Below are 24,591 nucleotides of genomic sequence, written 5' to 3' on the forward strand. Positions count from 1 at the left end.
AGTGAAGAATGCTGCCTGAGCTTTCATCTGAACCAAGATAGAAAAAATTGTTGTGGCAAAGGTAAGGGGGTGGGGGAAGTAAGATCACTTATTGGGTGTCTTTATATATAGGATAACATTTCATGGTCTAATGTTGCTGCTGCTACTGCTGCTAAGTCACTTCAGTCGTGTCCGACTCTGTGTGACCCCATAAACAGCAGCCCACCAGGCTCTCCCGTCCCTGGGATTCTCCAGGCAAGAACACTGGAGTGGGTTGCCATTTCCTTCTCCAATGCATGAAAGTGAAAAGTGAAAGTGAAGTCAATTTTTAAAATGTCCCAGAAGCTAGAAAAGCCTGGATATGGCTCTGTCATACCTCAGATTTGTTGAGCAGCTGCTACGTACTATGTATGTACAGGATGCCTCTCAACCATGTAGTCATTTCCTTCTCATGATTGTCTTAGAGAGGTGGGTTTTATGGTCTCAGTTTTAACTGAAACATGTGAATGTGCATGCTAAGTCACTTCAGTCATGTTCCACTCTTTGTGACCCTATGTGCTGTAGCCCTCCAGGCTCCTCTGTCCATGGGATTCTCCAGACAAGAATACTGGAGTGCGTTGCCTTGCCCTCCTCCGGAGGATCTTCCTGAACTAGGGATCAAACCTGTGTCTCTTGCATCTCCTGAATTGGCATGCAGTTTCTTTACCACACGTGACACTTGGAAAGTCCTGAGATGCAGACACATAATACATGTCGTAGATCCCACAAGCTGCAGAAATGGGACTGAGCCCAGGTCTGTGCACCACCACCAAAGCTCACGCTCTTTTTTATCACCTACCTCCCCTGATGCTCCAGGTATCCCATAATTCTTCTGTTTTTGTCTTTTCTGTATTCATGGTTGGACTGTATTCAGTTTTGTTAGAGGAGAAATATAAACATTCTGAATTGTTTATTCCACCCAGCCTTCATAAATGCATCCCACTTGGAGAAGAGCCGGTAGTGCCTCTTTCTACCCCTAGGTGGCACCTATGTGCCACCAACAGACAGAAGAACATTCTGGGTCAATAGCAGGTTGACCTGCTCTTGCTTTTGTTCAAAAGACATTTAAGCAGATCATTTCTCTGTCTTCAAAAATCCTGCTTGAGGAATATCTAGCATTTTTTATGCTTTTATTTTATTTTATTAAAGTATAGTTTATTTACGATATATGTTGCCATCTTAAGATTTAAAGCCAAATCAAATAAACAAGGAAAGGACCAGATCCTCTCTTTAGGATCATCCGATCCTAAAGCTTATGGTGTCTCAGCAGTCTTCCTTCCCAGAGGTACCTTATCACCTACTGTAGAAGGCAGTCCCTGAATTTGTTCAGACAGCAGATGCACTGGATCAGATTGCCCAGCTACAGTGTCCATGACCTTTAAAAGATTCTGGCTTGGAATTAACTGGAAGGGATTTTATTTCTTCTTCATTAGCAGCGATAAAGATGTATGTTGTATGGAAGCAATAGAAGGTGGATGCCTGTGCCTTTGAATTTTCAATTTTGAAAAAGAGGATCTGTTGCTCTCTCACACGACCCATCCAACAAAACAGTAATGTGATTAAATCTGGGAGATTTTCATGATTCATTAGGATTTTCATTTAGAAGGGATTTCTGTGATAAAAGCACAATTTCACTGTAGAAATGATCTGCAGGAAAAGATGGGGGTGGGGAGCCTTGAGAAGTTTGCATCTGTGAACCCTGGATTCCCGTAATGCAACAGGCCTTATCGAGGGCAGTCCAGGAGTGAATTGGCAGTACATTAGAAAGCGTGATTATAAGAGGGAAAGCTGAACTGGCCTTCATGTCAGCTGTTTTCCTCCACAGGATACTGGGTGATTCCTGTCCTAAGCAGATACTGATTACTTAAAGCTTAGCCTAAGAGTTCTTGTCACAAATGATTTCCGTAGTGTATTTTGACTTGCTGAGGTCTGAAGAACTTTTGGAATTTGTTAGGTGTGGACCTGAACTCCAGGAACAGATTGTCTTAAGTGCCTCATTTTTATCTCATGACTGGTTTTCTGTCCTCATTTGACATGGAGAATTATCGGTAGAAAATGTATACATTGATAATTCAGACAAATTACAGTTAAAAAAAGTTCAAAGGACTTCATATTTTTAAACAATATATCAAACAAATGCAAACTGCTTATAAATGTTTTAATCTACAAAATTATATATTCTTTTATTTCCCCATTATAATTGCATTTCTTACATTTCATAAATATTTCACAGCAGCAGCAGCATCATATTGAAATTCAAACTCAAATATTTAAATTGCTGAAGACTATTTTTAGAGTGAATAAATTTTCTTTTCATGAAGTACAAAGAATTAATGTGCCATCCAACTTTTCAAAATATTCTACCAAATATTCAACCCAAAATGGTAAGATACAAAAAGGGTGTATGTTTGTATATAAAGCAGTGGACCATTTGTCTTTTTTATATAACTCTTTCTTAGCAGTGTTAAGGCTTATAGTACTTTATAGTTCCAAATGTTCAACAGACAAGAATTCAAAATACTACAAATAATATAAATTCGAGTCAAAATAATAAATTTTCTAGAACTCATTCTCTTCTGAGTCAGATAATTTGTGGGACATTTCAAGTACTTATAGCTGTGTGGCATTTTTAAAAAGAAGATTTTATTTTTCATTTCTTAGCATGGATCCCTATTCATATCAGAAATCAAAAAGCATTATTACAAGTAAATCAAGTTTTATATTATTAGGTTATAAATTTTATATTACCATTATTACATTCTATAATTGTTTAGAATACCAGCAAAAGCAAATACTACTTTTTTCCCTTTAAAATCAATGAAAAACATTATGATAAGTACAAAAAACAATCTGTTTCTAGCCGGTCTTAAAAATCTCCCAGTACTTAATTCTTATTTCCCTTCCCACATCTATAGATCTGACGTACACAGAAGAGATCAATGGATGCAGCCAAGGAACAGAATTGGGTCAGTTATGTTTCTGCCCTGGTAGTGTAGGAAGGCATTCTATATATGTAAGATATGTCCTATATTATAGTGTTTTTGTTCTGGGCTCTTGTAGTAACTTTGTGAGGATACCCTAAATGTCAGTATCTAATTTTTTTCATTAAACTACAAAAATTTGACAGTTAGAGCTATTTTTCAAATCTAATGGGCATCCTGTGTTTTCTTATTTGCTAAATCTGGTGACTCTATACCTTGTTATCCCCTTGCTAAGCATCTATCAATAAGCAGACTCATTCATATGTTTCTTAAGTCCTCTCTAACCATCAGAAATGACCATTTTCAGAATGAAGTGTCACTGGTTTAGCTTGGACCATTTAACATGCTCAGATGACACAATTAGTTGGTATTTAAAGTCATTCTAGTCTTTTGCCATACTTGACCTATAGTAGACACATATTAGTTATACCTCTCATAATTGTTCCCACAAACACATTTGCATAAATAAACATATAGTTCAAGATTGTCCATTGTAATATTGTTATTAATAGCAAAAAATTTGGAGATAAATATCTATCATTAGATGTTCATCAATAAATCTATACCATTATATATTTATTATTTGTGAAATCCACATTGTTACTCTAGTTGGATAAGCTTTCTAATATATAATAAAAAATGGAAGAAAAATTGAAAAACTATATGGAACTTTATGATTCGATTTATTTTAAAAACCATATATGTGTTTATCTTTGTAAATGCATTGATAATTTCAGAAATTGTGTATAAGAACCTGAATAAGGAAGAGGTCTGAAAAGTAGATCCAAAAATTAGGAGATGGGAAGAACCAAGGAGGAAGGGACATTTTTTCTCTTTTCTTATTTGAAAACTTTACTGTAAGTACACATTAATTTTATTAATTTTTTAAAAATTAAAACAGATAAGTTATTGCTTTCTTTGAATTAATAGGTATGTAAAGCATAGATAGTCTGTGCGTGCTAAGTTGTTTCCATCGTGTCTGATTCTGTGCAACCTCATGGACTACAGCCTGACAGACTCCTGTCCATGGGGATTCTCCTGGCAGGAATCTAATTCAACATAAAATGAATGTAAGTAAAACAGTGACCACATTATTTGAATAATAATGTAAGTAGCCACAGCCTTTAAGACCCAGAAAATAGCACTGAGTCTCTACCTAAGAATAACCAAGCAATGACAAAATAAATTTCAATCTATGCCGCGTAGTGCTTGTGGCTCAGAGGCTCAGTCATGTCCAACTCTTTGAGACCCATGAACTGTAGCTCACCAGGCTCCTTTGTCCCTGGGTTTCTTCTGCAAAAATACTGGAATGGGTCGCCATTTCCTCCTCCAGGGGATCTTCCCGACTCAGGGATCAAACTCATGTCTCTTATGTCTCCAGCATTGGCAAGTGGATTCTTTATCACTACTGCCACCTGCGAAGCCCCATGCCAAGTAGACATAGTTATAAGTTGACATCCCTCATGTGATTCTTGATATTACACTGGCTTCTTTATTAGGACATATTTCATTTACAGATATATACAATATTACAATATGAACACCTGTGAACATCAAACTTACTTAATAAATCATTGTATTATAAATATCTAGTAATGCTGGTTGCTTTTAACTTATCTAATTCCTCTCTGTATCCCTCAAAGGCAATCAGTATTCTAGGTGTTTAATCATTCCTGTAGCGATTCTAATGCTTTTACTTAATATATATAAACCTCATATAAAGCATACTGTATAGTATATATTATAGATAATATGTAAATATATAAACAACATATAATATAATTTTGCATAGACTCCATCTATAAAATGGTGCCAAAGTATATATTCTTTTGCTTTACTGCATCTCAAATACCTAAATGTGAGAACTAAAACTATAAATCTCCTAGAAGAAAATATAGGTGTAAGTCTTTGTTACCTTGGATTAAGCAATGATCTCTCAGTTATGACTCCAAAAACACAACAACCAAAGGAAAAAAAATATGTAGCTTGAACTTCATCGAAATAAAAATGTTTGTGTCTCAAAGGAGACTTTATAAGTCAGGGTTCTGCACAGAAACAGAACCAATAGGATGTGTGTGTGTGTGTGTGTGTGTGTGTGTGTGTGTCTGTACATATACATGTGGGCTTCCCAGGTGGTGCTAGTGGTAAAGAACTTACTTGACAATGCAGGAGGCATAAGAGATGAGAGTTTGATCCCTGGGTTGGGCAGATCCCAAGGTAACCAGATCCCCCTGGAGGAGGGCAAACCACTCTAGTACTCTTGCCTGGAGAATCCCGTGGACAGAGGCCCCTGGGGTCTCAAAGAGTCGGACACGACTGAAGCGACTTAGCACACATGGGGTGAGCTGGCATACTGCAGACCCAGAGAGCTGATGTAGTTCCAGTGTGTAGGCTGGCAGATTTGCAACCCAGGAAGTGTCAGGGTTTCAGTTCAAGTTCGCAGGCAGGAAAACATTGATGTTCTAGTACAAGGGCTGTCAGACAAGAAGAATTCTCTATTAACTGGAGAAGATAACCTGTTTGTTTTATTCATACCTTCAGTTGATTAGATAAGGCCCACTTATATTATGGACTTCCCTGGTGGCTCAGATGGTAAAGCATCTGTCTACAATGTGGGAGACCTGGGTTCGAGCCCTGGTTTGGGAAGATCCCCTGGAGAAGGAAATGGCAATCCACTCCAGTACTATTGCCTGGAAATTCCATGGACAGAGAAGCCTGGTAGGTTACAGTCTATGGGGTTGCAAAGAGTCGGACACGACTGAGCGACTTCACTTTCACTTTCACTTTACATTATGGATGGCTATTTGCTTTACTCAGTCAACTGATTTAAATGTTAGTCTTACCCTAGAACACTTAGAATGGTGATTGACCAAATATCTGGACATTCCCTGGCACAGTCGAGCTGACACATGAAATTAACCAGTGCAGATACTGTCATACAAGTGAAAAAGCAATTCAAACAATAGAAAATATTTGCAAATCATATATCTGATAAGGGGCTCATATCTAAATGCATAAACAACTTTTCAACCCAACTCTAAAAAAAAAATCCAGTTTAAAAATGGGCAAAGGATTTGAATAGACTTTTCTCCCTAGAAGATATGCAAATCACCAATAAGCACATAAGTAGATACTCAGTATCGTTAGTCTTAAAGGAAATGCTGTTAAAACCAAATGAGAGACCACTACATACCCACTTCAGTTCAGTTCAGTTGCTCAATTGTGTCTGACTCTTTGCGACCGACCCCATGAACCGCCAGGCCTCCCTGTCATCACCAATTCCTGGAGTCTACCCCAAATCATGTCCATCGAGTTGACGATGCCATAAAACCATCTGATCCTCTGTCGTCCCCTTCTCCTCCTGCCTGCAATCTTTCCCAGCATCAGGGTCTTTTCAAATGAGTCAGGTGGCCAAAGTATTGGAATTTCAGCTTCAACATCAGTCCTTCCAATGGATACCCAGGACTGATCTCCTTTGGGATGGACTGGTTGGATCTCCTTGCAGTCCAAGGGACTCTCAAGGGTCTTCTCCAACACCACAGTTCAAAAGCATCGATTCTTTTGGTGCTCAGCTTTCTTTATAGTCCAACTCTCACATCCATACATGACTACTGGAAAAACCATAGCCTTGACTAGACGGACCTTTGTTGACAAAGTAATGTCTCTGCTTTTGAATATGCTGTCTAGGTTGGTCATAACTTTCCTTTCAAGGAGTAAGCATCTTTTAATTTCATGGCTGTGGTCACCATCTGCAGTGATTTTGGAGCCCCCAAAATAAAGTTAGCCACTGTTTCCACTGTTTCCCCATCTATTTCCCATGAAATGATGGGACCAGATGCCATGATCTTTGTTTTCTGAATGTTGAGCTTTAAGCCAACTTTTTCTTGGCTTTCTCTCCTCTTTCACTTTCATCAAGAGGCTCTTTAGTTCTTCTTCACTTTGTGCCATAAGGGTGGTGTCATCTGCATATCTGAGGTTATTGATATTTCTCGCATCAACCTTGACTCCAGTTTGTGCTTCCTCCAGCCCAGCCTTTCTCATTATGTACTCTGCATATAAGTTAAATAAGCAGGGTGACAATATTCAGCCTTGACGTACTCCTTTTCCTATTTGGAACCAGTCTGTTGTTCCATGTCCAGTTCTAACTGTTGCTAACATACCCACTAGGATGGGTTTAATCAAAACTATAAACAGTAACAAGTATTGGAAAGAATGTGGGCAAATTAGAACTCTCATATATTGCTGGTGGAAACGTAAAATGATGCAGCCACTTTGGAAAAACATTTGACAGTTTCTCAGAAAGTTAAACCTAGAGTTACCATATGACCAAGAAATGCCACTCCTACATATATACCCAGGAGAAATGAAAACATATGGCCACACACCAAAAAAAATTTGAATGTGCCTAGCAGAATTATCCAAAATAGCCAGAAGTGGAAACTATCCAAATGTCCATCAACTGATAAATAAATAAGTGCCATGTAGCCATACTATAGAATATACTGTGCCCTAAAAAGTAATGAAGTACTGATCAGTTCAGTTCAGTTCAGTCGCTCAGTCGTGTCCGACTCTTTGCAACCCCATGAATCGCAGCACACCAGGCCTCCCTGTCCATCACCAACTTCCGGAGTTCACTCAGACTCATGCTCATCGAGTCGGTGATGCCATCCAGCCATCTCCTCCTCTGTCGTCCCCTTCTCCTCCTGCCCCCAATCCCTCCCAGAATCAGAGTCGTCTCCAATGAGTCAACTCTTCTCATGAGGTGGCCAAAGTACTGGAGTTTCAGCATTAGCATCATTCCCTCCAAAGAAATCCCAGGGCTGATCTCCTTCAGAATGGCCTGGTTGGGTGATAGTTACTATCAATACAGCATGGATGAACCCTGAAAACATTTTGCTAAGTGAAAAAAGTCAGATTCAAAAGTCCATATGTTTTATGATTCCATTTATAAGAAATGTCCAAAATAGGCCAATTTCATAGACACAGAAAGTAGATTAGTGGTTTCCAGGGACTTTGGAAAAGGAGGAATGGGGGGTAACTGCTAGTGCATAGAGGTCCTTTTGTGGCTGAGAAAAACATTATACACTTGACGATTGAACAGCACAGATTTCAATTGCACAGGTCCACTTACACATGGATTTTATTTTCAATAAATACACGGATTCTCCTGTGTTGTTCAAGGGACAGCTGAAAAATTGATTATTGTGCTATTTACACAACACACAAACTAGACTAAAAACTACTGAACTGTGCACTAAACAACTGAGCTTTCATACTTGAAGTTTGTAAAGTATACCTCAATAAAAAAGGAGAAAATATATAACTTTAATTTTATATCAAAGTGTTGGTTATTTCTAGAAAATTAGTTGGATGGTGCTTCTGACATTTTTTCACTTTATTTGAATTGGTTGAAATGTGCTAATTTAGAACATTTTTATTTATGGAAAAGGAAAGGGATGTATTTCCTACCACAAGTATAAAAGTATCCTTTACATGACAAATTTCAGTTCACTCTTAAAAATGTGTATGGCATTTTGCATTCCAGAAATATTTATTTTTTACCAGTCCATCTGCTCCTCGAACATCATAAAGATAATAAAGCACAGTATCCAAAGAACTCTTTGCTTCATCTGATATGCATGATATCTCTTCTTGGGTGAATGGCTATTCTGTTTTAAAGCTCTTGCACTTACTCCATCTGACAGTAGAGAAGAGAAGGCCCAGAAATAAAAATGAATTATTATGAGTGGCATCAGATCAACAAATCCCAGTTACCTGAGGGGGAAAGGCTTATTTTAAGTTTTAGCAACATGGTTCAATCACTGTTTTTCAGTCGCTCAGTCGTGTTTGACTCTCTGCAATCCCATGGTGTGTAGCACGCCAGGCTTCCCTGGCCTTCACCAAATCCCAGAGCCTGCTCATACTCATGTCCATTGAGTCAGTGATGCCATCCAAACATCTCATCCTCTGTCATTCCCTTCTCTTCCTGCCTTCAATCTTTCCTAGCATCGGGGTCTTTTCCAGTGAGTCAGTTCTTCACATCAGTTGGCCAAAGTATTGGAGCTTCAGCTTCAGCATCAGTCCTTCCAGTGAATATTCAGCACTGATTTCCTTTAAGATTGACTGGTTTGATCTCCTTGCTGTCCAAGGGACTCTCAAGAGTCTTCTCTAGCACCACAGTTCAAAAGTATTAATTCTTTGGCTCTCAGCCTTCTTTATGGTCCAGCTCTCACATCCATACATGACTACTGGTAAAACCACAGCTTTGACTAGACAGGCCTTTGTCAGCGAAGTAATGTCTCTGCTTGTAAATGGGCTCTAGGTTTGTCATAACTTTTCTTCCAAGGAGCCAGCATCTTTTAATTTCATGGCTGCAGTCACAATCTGCAGTGATTTTTGAGCCCCCCCAAAATAAGGTCTGTCACTGTTTCCATTGTTCCCCATCTATTTGCCATGAAGTGATGGGACCGGATGCCATGATCTTCATTTTTTGAGTGTCGAGTTTTAAGTCAGCTTTTTCACTCTCCTTTTTCACTTTCATCAAAAGGCTTTTCAGTTCCTCTTTGCCTTCTGCCATAAGGGTGGTGTCATCTGCATATCTGAGGTTATTGGTATTTCTCCCAGCAATCTTAATTCCAGCTTGTGCTTCATCCAGTCCAGCATTTTGCATGATGTAGTCTACATATAAGTTAAATAAGCAAGGTCACAATATACAGCCTTGACAGACTCCTTTCCCAGTTTGGAACCAGTCCATTGTTCCATGTCTGGTTCTAACTGTTTGTTCTTGACCTGCATATAGATTTCTCAGGAGGCAGGTAAGGTGGTCTGGTATTTCCATCTCTTTAAGAATTTTCCACAGTTTGTTGTGATCCACACAGTCAAAGGCTTTGGTGTAGTCAATAAAGCAGAAGTAGATGTTTTTCTGGAATTCTCTTGCTTTTTCTATGATCCAACAGATGTTGGCAATTTGATCTCTGGGTCCTCTTCCTTCTCTAAATCCAGTTTGAACATCTCAGTTCACATACTGTTGAAGCTTAGCTTGGAGAATTTTGAGCATTACTTTGCTAGCTTGTGAAATGAGTGCAAATTGTGCGGTAGTTTACACATTCTTTGGCATTGCCCTTCTTTGGGATTGAAATGAAAACTCACCTTTTCCAGTCCTGTGACCACTGCTGAGTTTTCCAAATTTGCTGGCACATTGAGTGCAGCACTTTTTCAGTATCCTCTTTTAAGATTTTAAATAGCTCAGCTGGTATTCCATCACCTCCACTAGCTTTGTTCATATTGATGAACAGAGGCCCACTTGACTTCACACTCAAGATGTCTAGCTTTAGGTGAGTGATCACACCATCATGGTTATCTGGGTCATTAAAGTCTTTTTTGTATAGTTTTTTATTGAGCAATTAGCAACACTGTTCAATAATTTATTTTATTTTTGGAGGTTTTTTTTTTTTTAGATCTTTTTTTTTGATATGGACCATTTTTAAAGTCTTTATCGAATTTGTTAAAATGCTTGTTTATGTTCTAGTTTTTTGGCCATGAGGCCTGCAGGATCTTAGCTCCCTGACCAGGGATCGAACCTCCACCCCCAGCATTGGAAGGCCAAGTCTTAACTGCTGGATCACCAGGGAAATCCCAGTTCAATAATTTATATTTAAACACCTATCCTTATACTAGGCATGACTGATACCATAATTGTGTATTTACATTGGCAAGAATGAGATCATCGTGATCAAGTGCCACTCCTCTTCATTTCTCACTAACACAATGCTTCCAGGTAATTGAGGTGTTCCTTCCACCTGAGAAATGGTGACACTTCAGATACAGTCCATGGCCCCAGAGTAACCCTGCAAAGTCATTTACTCTTCTCTGGCCAAGAGGAAACAACTCCCTACTCCTAAATTCCAAGGTGAAAGGCCAGTGATTTTAGATGGCCACCGTCATCCTGGTTTATTCCTAGAACATTTGAACTGACCAAAGCCCATGACTGCATTGCTGGGTGGTGCACTTTTAAATGAACACTGAACAAACACAGGAATGTATATTTAAATAAATTACTGTTCCTGGGTAAACATTTGGGGAAGCTCTGGAGGCAGTAGATTTTCATAATTTTGACTGAGTTCACTTTAGGTAAAAAGAGAGCATGATGGGCTCCAGTGAATGGTTTAAAACATCTGCTTCTTACATCAAGTAACTGAGAAGGACTTCTGGAAGCTTTCAGATAGGCTTTAAATTTAATTACTTTTTCAATATATCTAATGCCTTCCATTAAACATGAAGCTTTTCTTTGTGAAATTTCAATTTTACAAATGTTCTCCTCCAATGATTAAAAAGAATTTCAAGGGTTTGGTATAAAGTAATGTGTTCTTAAAAATATGTAAATGTTTTCTGCCCCTAAAACTTCCTATGCATGATACTATTCCATAACAGACAGAAAAATATTTGAATATTCTATGTAACTTTCTTTCCTGAGATGTACTATCAACATTCACTCTAGGGGACTTCCACGGTGGCTCAGTGGTAAGGAATTCGCCTGCCAGTGCAGGAGATGTGGGTTCGATCCCTGGTCCAGGAAGATCCCACATACCACTGTGCAACTAAGCCCGTGTGCCACAACTGCTGAGCCCGTGTGCCACAGCTGCTGAAGCGCGAGTGCCCTAGAGCCCGTGCTCCACAACCAGAGAAGCCAGTATGCTGCGCCTAGAGAGCAGGCCCCACTCTCGCAGCTAGAGAAGAGCTGTGCAGCAGTAAAGACCCAGAACAGCCAAAAGTAAAATAAACTAATTTTTTTAATTTAAAAAAAAAGCATTCACTCTAGCTGCAGTCAGAGGTGAAAAAGCAGTCTTACTACATTTTTGCAGTTCTCTTACATACAGATTTAGCAGTGTCAGATACGTTGGTTTATAGTTTTATTTCATAGTGTACCACTGAGGTATAAAATTATGCCTTCGTTGCTGGTTAGAACTTAAAAAATAGTCTTAAACTAGAAAGCAGCCAATTTCCATCAGGATTGTAGAGTTTGGTTTTTAAAACTTAGGTTGAACCACCAGATGTTGTTTAAAAAAAAAGCTGAAGATACTGAGAAGTTATGTATATATATTTTTTGATGATTGGCATTTCACATGGGCTATATGTATCACTGTAATCATGTGTGTCATATGAGATCTTGAAAGTAATTGAATGTATTTAATTCAGTTGTAATGTTCATTACTGAAAGAGTTCTTTGGTAATTGGTTGCTTTAAAGTGACACAGAGTTATTAATTGTACTATGTTACTTAGAAACCATCATTGTGTGAGTGTGTTGTGTGTGTATGTTTTTGTACATAAATCTGCTAAAATTCAAAGAAAGATATTTCATTTCAAAAAGGATGGTTTATTAATTGAGGCTTATTAATGTTTCCTCAGCATCATCTTTTCTTAATGTATGAGCTTGGAAAAACTAAACTTCGGGACTAAAATTAGAGCTACCATCATTTTGTTCTTTTGTTAAAAGGGAAACAGCCTCCTCACCATGAGTGACAGTCAAAACAATAACAAATGCCAAAAAAAGAGTAAAAAAATTAATCATACTTGGATACAAGACAAAGCACTACTTTTTTTTTTCTCTTCTACCAACAGAATCACCATAGCACATTAGGATATTAATGCTCAGACTTCACTGATATTCATTAAGACTCAAACTAAATACCTACTGTAATGTTTACTGTGCCTAGATAAGCTTGGCTTCTCCATTCTAAATTTTCAAATTCCTGTCTAACATCATTCCCCACCTCCTTTGCTTTCAGGGAGTTGGAAAAGCTAGCAGAGCACAGTGACTACACATAGCATTACCCTCACCAATTCCCTTGCAACTATTTATGCATGCATATGACAAACATGTTGCTTTCCATGTGTGTTTAAGACTAGACACAGAGGGAAGAGTAAAGTCAAATTCTTTGCCCTCAAGGAATTTACACTTTAGGGTAAATCCTTTCTAGTGAATATAATATTACTGAGACATTTTGGGGGAAAAAATTGTTAAGAGGATTCCAAGGATAGAGACCATAGCATTTGGGCAACTGGATCTGAAAAAGCTGGGGCAAACCCATTTCAGGCATAGAAAGCAGCGTGGTAGGTTGATTGACCTGCCTGGAGCACAGATCTAGATAAGGATGCCAGAGGAGATGAGGCTGGGGAAACGCACAGGGAATAAATGAGAAAGCATTTTATGTCCAAGGGCAGCTATGTGTGGGTTTTATTATCATATTTCCAGTGTGTCAAACATCATTTTGATGAAATCTGGAAGAAAATGTATTGGACTAGGAGATTTTAGTTAGGAAAGTTTGCTAGGAATCTACTACATAGATCAGAGCAAGATATGAAGAGGGTCTGAGCTAATTCAGCGTCAGTGAGCGTGAGTCAGTCGTCACGCTTCTTCCATGTTCCTTCTATCCAGTGATTTATCCAAACTCAGAGATTTTGAGTTAGTTTTTAAGACTTCTTGACCTAAAAAACAATCATGAAGTGAAGTGAAAGTTGCTCAGTCATGTCCAACTCTTTGTGACCCCATAGATTGTATAGTCTATGGGATTCTCTAGGCCAAAATACTGGAGTGGGTAGCCATTCCCTTCTCCAGGAGATCTTCCCAACCCAGGGATCGAACCCAGGTCTCCCACCTTGCAAGTGGATTCTTTACCAGCTGAGCCACCAAGGAAGCCCATGGAAATACACAAACATTAGATTTAAAGATGTTCATTTGCAGTCCAGTTTATAATGGTGAACATCTGAAAACAACTTCTTGTCCAAAAACAAGGTATTGGTTAGAGAGAGAGAAGTCACTCAGTCATGTCTGACTCTTGGCAGCCCCATGGACTGTAGCCTACCATGCTCCTCCATCCATGGGATTTTTCAGGCAAGAGTACTGAAGTGGGTCGCCATTTCCTTCTCCAGGGGATCTTCCCAACCCAGGGATTGAACCCAGGACTCCCACATTGTAGGCAGATACTTTACCGTCTGAGCCACCAGGGAAGCCTCTGGTATTGGTTAAGTAAACTATGATACATCCATCCAGTGGGGTACTATGGAATCTTTGCAATTAATGTTCAAGTAAATTTGAAGACACAGGACATTCAAAATATGTTTAGTTAAATAAAAAGCAAGTCATAATGAATATGTAGAAAAAAAAATCTAGACTTTTTCATGCATGTTACATGTATAAAACTTAAAGGACAGATACTTCAAATGTTATTAACAATTACTCTTAGTGTTTGTATTATAGGATAGTTTTCTTTTTGTTATTTATATTTTTAATTTTTATAGTGATGATGCATTATTTTCGAATCTGAAAAAAGTTATTAATTTTAAGGATAAGCGGTAAGAATTTTAAGGGCTTGCAGAATGAAAAATGGTCCCAACTTAGGTGACCACTGACTTTGCATATGTAATGCTGCTACTGACTCTCCATCACTAACCAGCTTCCTGAGCTTACCTTCTTCAAACGTGTATCAGTATATGCCGTTTACTCCCAGGCAGTCATGGCATGGAGTGCAATAAGAACTCCCATGTTACCATTATTAACTATTATAGTCATTCATATATTATGTGCCACTTAGTAGGCTAGAAATGTTTGCATATTTTTGCTTCTTTACCTTTTATCTTGTGAACCAGTCCCATGTGTTTTATTATTATCCCCATTTGCAAATGAAGGAGTCTGAGGCTGAAAAAGCTTAAGTGAACTGCAGAACACTGATTGAAACTCAGATTCCAAGGTCAGTGTTCAAAGAACAATGTAACAAGTTCAATTTATTTTTTTTACTGATTGTTTTGATTTTTACTTTTTATAATAAAAAAGGGTGTAGTAAACTTTGCCTCATGCTGTACGTATGTAAAAGGTCAGATATCATTGTATGAATTAAAAATATTTAATCCCTCAAAAAGAACAAGAATATTCTACCTAGTGAAATAGGTGCTTTCAAGTAGGGAAATCAATCATTTCTCACACCAAAAAATATTCTCTACATTATAAGATTTTTCTTCTTACTTCAGAGCAAAATTGATTTGTCATCTTCCTGGGTCTGGTGTCTTTCATACTTAACATATGTCTTTCCTTTGGGGAATTTTATTATAGATGGTCGCAATACCTAATCATTCATTTCAGCTTGTAGATATTAGTAATACTATATTTATGTCACCATTTAATTTTCCAAGAGCTCTGAATGTAAGTCACAGTTTAAATTGGGTCAGGAAGATCCCCTAGAGAAGGAAATGGCAACCCGCTCCAGTATTCTTGCCTGGCGAATCCCATGGACAGAGGAGTCTGGTGGGCTACAGTCTATGGGGTCGCAGTCGGACACAACTAAGTGACTTCACTTTCATTTTAAATTAGCATTAAAATTAAAATTAGCATCCATATCCTCTATTGTTTTTAATTGCCTTCATGATCCGGGATGAGGGTTAGCACTATATATAATTTATTTGAAGGTAAAGAAATGGAGGGAAACAGCAAACTATTCATTTACTATCATAACCCGTGGAACTTAAAAATCATAGAATCTGGAGTTTCAGAGAACTGTGGAGGCCAGTCAATCTAAAGGAATTCTATTTCTTTATTTCCATGTTTTTCCTTTGCTATTCAAATGAGTTAAAACTTCTTTTTCTTTCATGTTTATTAGAAATCTTCTTGAAAACTAAATATGTGGACAAATTTGATGAGCAAAGTGAACTAAGAAAAATCAAGTTGGTGGTCATGGATCTTAAGATCACCTTTACAATCAAGCACTTCCCTGGTGGCTCAGAGGTTAAAGCATCTGCCTCCAATGCAGGAGACCTGGGTTCAGTCCCTGGGTTGGGAAGATCCCCTGGAGAAGGAAATGGCAACCCACTCCAGTATTGTTGCCTGGAGAATCCCACGGACTGAGGAGCCTGGTGGGTTGCAGTCCACGGAGTCACAAAGAGTCGGACACGACTGAGTGACTTTACTTACTTACTTACAATCAAGCATAGTTTATTTGTGATCACTGTGATTATAACACATGATGAACAGGTTGGCCTGAAGGTCTCAGACTCAGATTTGGAGAAGACTTCGGTGTTCAACTTCTTGCTTCTCACCAAGTTGAATTAGATGTGTATACTGATAAAGACAGCTCTGAAAAAATCTTGCTTATTTTTGACAGAACCAAGAAAAAAAATAAGATTGAGAAAGCTCTCAAAGAGCTGTTTGCCTTCATTCTGTACGAAGTTCTTATAATCTTTTGATGCATATTTTTCCGTTCCCATTTCAAGTACTTTGAGATAAGCAGCTGCCACCATTTCCCACTGAAACATAATTTCATAATCTAGTAGTTTCAGAAGTACATCTTCCTGGACTCCAGGCAAAAGGATCACTGTCTCTTTTTGTTCTCTTACTCCCATTTCCATTCTTTACTGGGTGTGAAATGAGAGGCCATGCTGGAAGTCTAGTGTTCTTGGTGGTCGCAATACTGCAAAAAGAGCAGCCATATGTGAGGGCTAGAGTATGGTCACAATACTGGAAACTGCCTTTTCTGCCAAAATCCAGCTTCTAAAACCCAGCCTATTGCCCCAACTACCAGGGAAATAAATGCCTCATTTCTGAGTTAGTCCAACATTCAACTTCTTGTATTTTTAGCTTGCATTTTCTTTTCACCTCTTGGTCTTGAGGAGCAGCAAAGCAAAAATTGAAAAATCTCAACAGAGTTATTTATATTCTCTTGTTGAAATGAATGTGTAGCTCTGGTCCATAATATTTATACAAGTTTTCCTTTTTACTTAATTGTAATTAACATGCTGTTTATTGCATTCCTTTTACCTTTCCTTAAGAATTTGCTTTTTCCTTCAATTGTTAGCATCGGTATCTTTTGAATTTCCTCCCTCTTATTTATTTTTTGGCATAAATAAAAATTGGTGCTACAGTGGGAGCTTGATAACGCTTTTTATTATGTTCCCTTTTGTCCAAGAGCAATCATGAGACATAAAAAAGGTCTAAACAGTTTGTCCAGAGTTATGTTACAAAAAAAGAGACAAAGTTTTTAATAAGACTTTGTGTTCTTAGTTTTCCGCATCAGTTTTTATTAAAGGGCCAGATTTCCTTCAGTTATTTCTGTTGATTCTGCTGATTTTTTTCTCTAAATCTTTTAGACTTTTTTCCTGTCCCTTAATTTAAATTTTCTCTTAATTTCTTATATCTGTTTTGTCTTCTTTTTGAAATGTCTTTCTGATTCTGGTCTCATGTCTTACCATTTGGCTTATGGATCTGAGACATGACTAAGAAATGTATACATTTTTAAGTTGATTCTACTGATTTTATTTCCTAATTCCTCTATATTTCAGTTGACCTAAATATTGTTTATTCCTCAAAAATAAGAGTTAACCAAAGTGGAGATTTTTCCAAGCTCATGACATCCTCTAGCAGTATTTTATGGCCAGGGTACAAGAGCCCTCACGATAAGGCCTGTGTTTTGTGGAAAGTGTTTTCTATAAGGTTAACAGCCTGTGCCAGTTTGACTCCGTAATTAAACTTTGAGACATGTCTGAGATGTTGAGGTAAAATGTTCTGGAACTGCCTAGGGTTCAGGGGAAACGGATTTGCCATAATAAAATGAAAAAAAGAAAAAGGTTATCAAGAAGGATGTGTTTTGCTTTAGTGACGAAGTATAGATTCTTTCTGTTGGTTTCAAAATGTTAGTTAACCTCAGTAAAACAATTTTTGAGTTTTTGTAGTGATCTCTTAAAACAAATCACTTAGAGAAGTATTAGAAGGTGAGCGTTATATAGAACTTTATTCATTACGACCCAAATTAAACACTGGCCAAGCATCTCTTTTTATAAGCAGTTTACTTAAACTATCTGATTAACCCTTATAATAATCCTCTGAAGTTGGTACACTGAATTATTTATATCAAAAAAGAGAAGGAAATTGAGATGTACAAAGTCTAGCCAGACCAAAAGTCCACCACGAGCTCATGGGAGAGGCAGGATTTGAGCCCAGACAAGCATGACTGTAGAGACTGAATTTGTGACTTGAAAATTATACTGTTTCCACATTATACTTCAATAATCCTATCTTTGGGCTTCCCCAGTGGTTCAGTAGTAAAGAATCCACCAGCAATGCAAGAGCCATAGGACATGTGGGTTTGATCCCGGGTCGAGAAGATCCCCTGGAGGAAGGCAAGGCAACCCACTCCAGTATTTTTGCCAGGAGAATCCCGTGGACAGAGGAGTTTGGCTGGCTACAGTCCATAAGGTCGCAAAGAGTCAAACACCACTAAAGCGACTTAGCAGCATCAATCCTGACTTTACTACCAGCAACTGACCCCAGCTCTACATAGGGCACTGCACAGACTAACACAAAGTGCCCGCCTTATCTTGCTTTTGTGTGGCAAAGCAGAAAGAGCTTGGGTTCTATGTTCTAACATGGGTTGAATCTTTAGTCTGCTATCGTGTTCCTATTAGTTATTTCTTCACCTATGAAATGAGGGAAATTAAGACCTCAGAGAGCTGCTCTAAAAGTTGAGGTATCATATGTGAAAATGCTTAGAACAGTGCTTGGCAAGTAGTAGATGTTTAAGAAATAGTATTTGTTTCCTTTCTTCCTTCCCTTGCCAAACAAAAGTCATTCTTCCTGACCAAGTCAGTTTGTATGAAAATGCTTTCTTGGCTCTCAGTTTATCACAGAATCTGTACAAAAAATTTTTTAATTTATTTATTTTTAATAGAAGGATAATTGGTTTACAATATTGTGTTGGTTTCTGCCATACATCAACATGAATCAGCCGCAGTATACAAATTTTGCACATTAGATCAAAAGGACATAAAACAAGGATCCCAAAGATGTTTAATCCTCCACGTTTGCGCAGAGTATGCCGTGAGAAGCCAAAACAGAAGCTGATATAACTCGATGCTCTGAATTCTCTCTTTTTTGGATTCAGGCAGTCTTTTTATACTCTTGTTTCTGTGACTCTTGCTTCTCTCTCAGCTCTGCTACATGACCCTGCCCCCCAGTTCCAAAATACATCTTACACAACAGAACTCTAGTTCAGACTGCTGATATGTGATTTCTCAAAGATGCCTTATCATTTCCTGCTCCCACACTTTTGTTTTCCTGCCAGACTCTGTCTCTGAAATAACTGTCTACTCAAAATTTATCTTTTATCTTCAAGACCCAACTCAATTCATTCTTGTTCATACATCTGCTCTGATCACTCTTGTTGGAAGAGACCTTGCTTTCTACTAAACCATTATCTAATAGCACTGAGTGTTCCTCAGTTGGCAGGTTGCAGACACTTCTGTGTTTTAGGGATGAAAATGAACTGAACAGAATAGTGGTTTTAAATGGCGTCTGATCAGAAGTCCCTTAAGCCACCTCTCCCAGCTCCTTACTCAACTATCTATGTAACCAGCAAAGTCAAATTCTTACAAATATAGTAAAATCTAAGGCCAATAGGCAAACTATTATCAGAATTAGGAATTTCTGCAATCTAAAGGCCAAAAGAACTCGACTGAGAAACTTTAAAACCACTTTCCCACTAAAAATAGATTAAAATTCTTGGCCTGAATGTAGAACCACCCTTTGCTCCCTCTCAACTACTTATCTCCTACTCAGAAACACAGGAGCTCTGTCAGTCACCACTGACAGGCACCAAAAAGGCAAACCTGGTGGGAGCAGCCATCATTTTATGGGGTGGCCATTATGCTATCCCCTAATCCCTAATACAATGATTCAGAAGAGTTAAAAATAATAACAGGAACTAGAAAAGTTTTCTTAGGAACATGCTCAAAAAAGGCAGGTAGTCAATATTAAATTTTGAAGCCGGATATAGGGGTTGGGGGAGTGTGAATTGGATCAGTTCAGTTCAGTCCCTCAGTCGTGTCCAACTCTTTGCGACCCCATGGACTACAGCACGCCAGGCTTCCCTGTCCATCACCAGCTCCCAGAGCTTGTTCAAACTCATGTCCATCGAGTCAGTGATGCCATCCAACCAGCTCATCCTCTGTCGTCTCCTTCTCCTTTCAGTTATAACATAAACATGTACTAACTATGTGATGTGAAATATGATGACTATTAACGCTGGTCTATGGTATATTTGAAAGCTTTTAAGAGAGTAGATCCAAGAGTTCCCATCACCAGGAAAAAACTTTTTTTGGTATCTATTCGAGATAATGGATGTTAACTAAGCTTATTGTTAATCACTTTATAATATATGTAAGTCAAATCATTATGCAATATGCCTTAAACTTAATACAATGCTATGAGAAGGGGACGACAGGGGATGAGATGATTGGATGGCATCACTGACTCAAGGGACATGGGTTTGGGTGGACTCCAGAAGTTGATGATGGACAGGGAGGCCTGGCATGCTGCGGTTCATGGGGTCACAAAGAGTCGGACACGACTGAGCAACTGAACTGAGCTGAACTGATGTATCAGTTGTGTCTCAATAAAACTGGGGGGAAAAGACAGATATGAGGCTAGACATAAAATTAATGAGAAATTATTTATTTAATGTTGATAAACTTACAGTGAAACTATATTTATGAACTCTTCAAACAACATAGTAGCTGAAACATATAAAGTAAAAAATTATTAGAAATATAATGAGATATAACAAACACAATTCTGTGAAAGACTCACATATCTATTTCAAGCTATGAGAAATCCAGTAGGAAAAAAATAAGAAAAAAATAGATCAGAATAGTATTTTTAATAATAATAAAAATATAATATATAATGTGATAGATATGTATATATGTACATATATATGATATGTAGACATATTTATCAATAGATCCATGGATAGTAGCCAAACCAGCTGCCAGTAAAAGCATGTATGAAATATTTAGAAAATTTTATTATAGTTTTTGTCTCAAAGAAAACATCAAGCAATTCCAATAATTAGAAATCTAGTCCATCCTGATTTCTATGTACATTTCATGTACTAGATATTAATAAGGAAAATGAGTGGGCAAACAGCAAAATTACCCTTGAGTTAAAGCAAGAATTAAAACTACAACTACGAACCAGTTAGAAATTAATGAAAATGACAGCATTATATATCAAAATGTAGAGCGACACCAAAGCTGCAACTGGAAGCAGATTCATAAGAGGAAAGAACTGATATATTTTTGTTTAATGAATTTTTTGTTGTGTGTTCTAATAATTTTCCGTTTCTTAAAATTAAGCCCTAACCAATTCAGCGTTTCTGGATGTAGTACTTCATACATGTTAAACACCATTTAAAGGAAGTAGTATGCTAGACTGAGCCAGACGTGCCTGCGAGTGTGCAGGAGTCTCTGGCAGAGGCGTGGGTCAACAGTGGCCTACTGAGGGGTCAGGGGCACTGAATACAACGGTATGACTGAGCGACTGAACTGAACTTGAACTGAACTATCTGCTTGTATTCTCTTTCCTTGGGTTTATTTGGGCTTGTATATGCCAGCTTTCCTTTTCCCTGGGACAATAACCACTTGGCACCAAATTTGATCACCTGACACACACCTCAGTTCAGTTCAGTTCGGTCGCTCAGTCATGTCTGACTCTTTGCAACCCCATGAATCGCAGCACGCCAGGCCTCCCTGTCCATCACCAACTCCCAGAGTTCACCCAAACTCATGTTCATTGAGTCAGTGACGCCGTCCAGCCATCTCATCCTCTGTCGTCCCCTTCTCCTCCTGCCCCCCAATCCCTCCCAGCATCAGAGTCTTTTCCAATGAGTCAACTCTTCGCATGAGGTGGCCAAAGTACCAGAGTTTCAGCTTTAGCATCATTCCTTCCAAAGAATACCCAGGATTGATCTCCTTTAGAATGAACTGGTTGGATCTCCTTGCAGTCCAAGGGACTCTCAAGAGTCTTCTCCAACACCACAGTTCGAAAGCACCAATTCTTCGGCGCTCAGCTTTCTTCACAGTCCAACTCTCACATCCATACATGACCACTGGAAAAACCATAGCCTTGACTAGATGGACCTTTGTTGGCAAAGTAATGTCTCTGCTTTTCAATATGCTGTCTAGGTTGGTCATAACTTTCCTTCCAAGGAGTAAGTGTCTTTTAATTTCACAGCTGCAATCACCATCTGCAGTGATTTTGGAGCCCCCCAAAAATAAAGTCTGACACTGTTTCCACTGTTTCCCCATCTATTTCCCATGAAGTGATGGGACCAGATGCCACGGTCTTAGTTTTCTGAATATTGAGCTTTAAGAAAACTTTTTCACTCTCCTCTTTCACTTTCATTAAGAGACTTTTTAGTTCCTCTTCACTTTCTTCCATAAGGGTAGTGTCATCTGCATATCTGAGGTTATTGATATTTCTCCCGGCAGTCTTGATTCCACCTTGTGTTTCTTCCAGCCCAGCGTTTCTCATGATGTGCTCTGCATGTAAGTTAAATATGCAGGGTGACAATATACAGCCTTGACATACTCCTTTTCCTGTTTGGAACCAGTCTATTGTTCCATGTCCAGTTCTAATTCTTGCTTCCTGACCTGTATATAGGTTTCTCAAAAGGCGGGTCAGGTGGTCTGGAATTCCCATTTCTTTCAGAATTTTCCACAGTTTATTGTGATCCACACAGTCAAAGGCTTTGGCATAGTCAATAAAGCAGAAACAGATGTTTTTCTGGGACTCTCTTGCTTTTTTGATGATCCAGCAGATGTTGGCAATTTGATCTCTGGTTCCTCCGCCTTTTCTAAAACCAGCTTGAACATCTGGAAGTTCACGATTCACGTATTCTTGAAACCTGGCTTGAAAAATTTTGAGCATTACTTTACTAGCATGTGTGATGAGTGCAATTGTGCAGTAGTTTGAGCATTCTTTGGCATTGCCTTTCTTTAGGATTGGAATGAAACTGACCTTTTCCAGTCCTGTGGCCACTGCTGAGTTTTCCAGATTTGCTGGCATATTGAGTGCAGCACTTTCACAGTATCATCTTTCAGGATTTGAAACAGCTCAACTGGAATTCCATCACCTCCATTAGCTTTGTTCGTAGTGATGCTTTCTAAGGCCCACTTGACTTCACATTCCAGGATGTCTGGTTCTAAGTGAGTGATCACACCATCGTGATTATCTTGGTCGTGAAGATCTTTTTTGTACAGTTCTGTGTATTCTTGCCACCTCTTCTTAATATCTTCTGCTTCTGTTAGGTCCATACCATTTCTGTCCTTTATCAAGCCCATCTTTGCATGAAATGTTCCCTTGGTATCTCTAATTTTCTTGAAGAGATCTCTAGTCTTTCCCATTCTGCTGTTTTCAGGGGACACACATCTCAGTCCCCTTTAAATTTAAAAATTCTTTAAATACACTCTCTGACCTTGACTCTCAGTCATTCAGTTGCTCATTCGTGTCTGACTGTTTGTGATCCTGTGGACTGCAGCATGCAAACCTTCCCTGTCCATAAACAATCCCCAGAACTTGCTCATACTCATGTCCATCAAGTCGGTGATGCCATCCAACCATCTCATCCTCTGTCATCCCCTTCTCCTCCCGCCCTCAATCTTTCCCAGCCTCAGGGTCTTTTCCAAAGAGTCAGTTCTTCACATCAGGGGGCCAAAGTATTGTACCTTCAGCTTCAGCATCAGTCCTTGCAATGAATATTCAGGATTAATTTCCTTTACGATTGACTGGTTTGGTCTCCTTGCAGTGCAAGGGACTCTCAAGAGTCACCTCCAACACTACAGTTCAGAAGCATCACTTCTTTGGTACTCAGCTTTCTTTACTGTCCACCTTTCACATCTGTCCATGACTACTGGAAAAACCATAGCTTAGAGTAGACGGACCTTTGTCAAGAAAGTAATATCTTTGCTTTTTAATATGCTGTCTAGATTGGTCATAGCTTTTATTCCAAAGAGCAGGCATCCTTTAATTTCATGGCTGCAGTCACCATCTGCAGTGATTTTGGAGCCCAAGAAAATAAAGTCTGTCACTGTTTCCATTGTTTCCCCATCTATTTGCCATGAAATGATGGGACTGGATGCCATGATCTTCATTTTTTGAATGTTGAGCTTTAAGTCAGCTTTTTCACTCTCTCTCACCTTCATCAAGAGGCTTTTTAGTTCCTCTTCACTTTCTGCCATAAGGGTGGTGTCATCTGCATATCTGAGGTTATTGATATTTCCCGTGGCATTCTTAATTCCAGCCTTTGCTTCATCCAGCCCAGCATTTCACATGATGTAGTCTACATATAAGTTAAATAAGCATGGTGACAATATATAGCCTTGACAATATACCTCCTTTCCCAATTTGGAACTGGTCTGTTGTTCTGTGTCTGGTTCCTACTGTTGCTTCTTGACCTGCATACAGATTTCTCAGGAGCCAGGTAAGGTGGTCTAGTATTCACATCTCCTTAAGAATTTTCCCCAGTTTGTTGTGATACACACAGTCAAAGGCCTTGGCATAGTCAATAAAGCAGAAGTAGATGTTTCTCTGGAAATTTCTTGCTTTTTCTATGTTCCAACAGATGTCGGCAATTTGATCTCTGGTCCCTCTGCCTTTTCTAAATCCAGCTTGAACATCTGGAAGTTCTTGGTTTCCATACTATTGAAGCCTGGCTTAGAGAATTTTGGAGCATTACTTTGCCAGCGTCTGCGATGAGTACAATTGTGCAGTAG

General features: G+C 38.7%; 1 protein-coding gene across 1 annotated transcript in view; it reads left to right on the forward strand.

Moving 5' to 3' along the window:
• PTPRR (protein tyrosine phosphatase receptor type R) overlaps positions 1-24,591 on the forward strand; it is a 275,894-nt gene that overhangs the window by 191,822 nt on the left and 59,481 nt on the right. The window lies entirely within an intron of this gene.

Source organism: Budorcas taxicolor, chromosome 5 (genome assembly GCF_023091745.1).
Source record: "Budorcas taxicolor isolate Tak-1 chromosome 5, Takin1.1, whole genome shotgun sequence".
Taxonomy (NCBI): Eukaryota; Metazoa; Chordata; class Mammalia; order Artiodactyla; family Bovidae; genus Budorcas; species Budorcas taxicolor.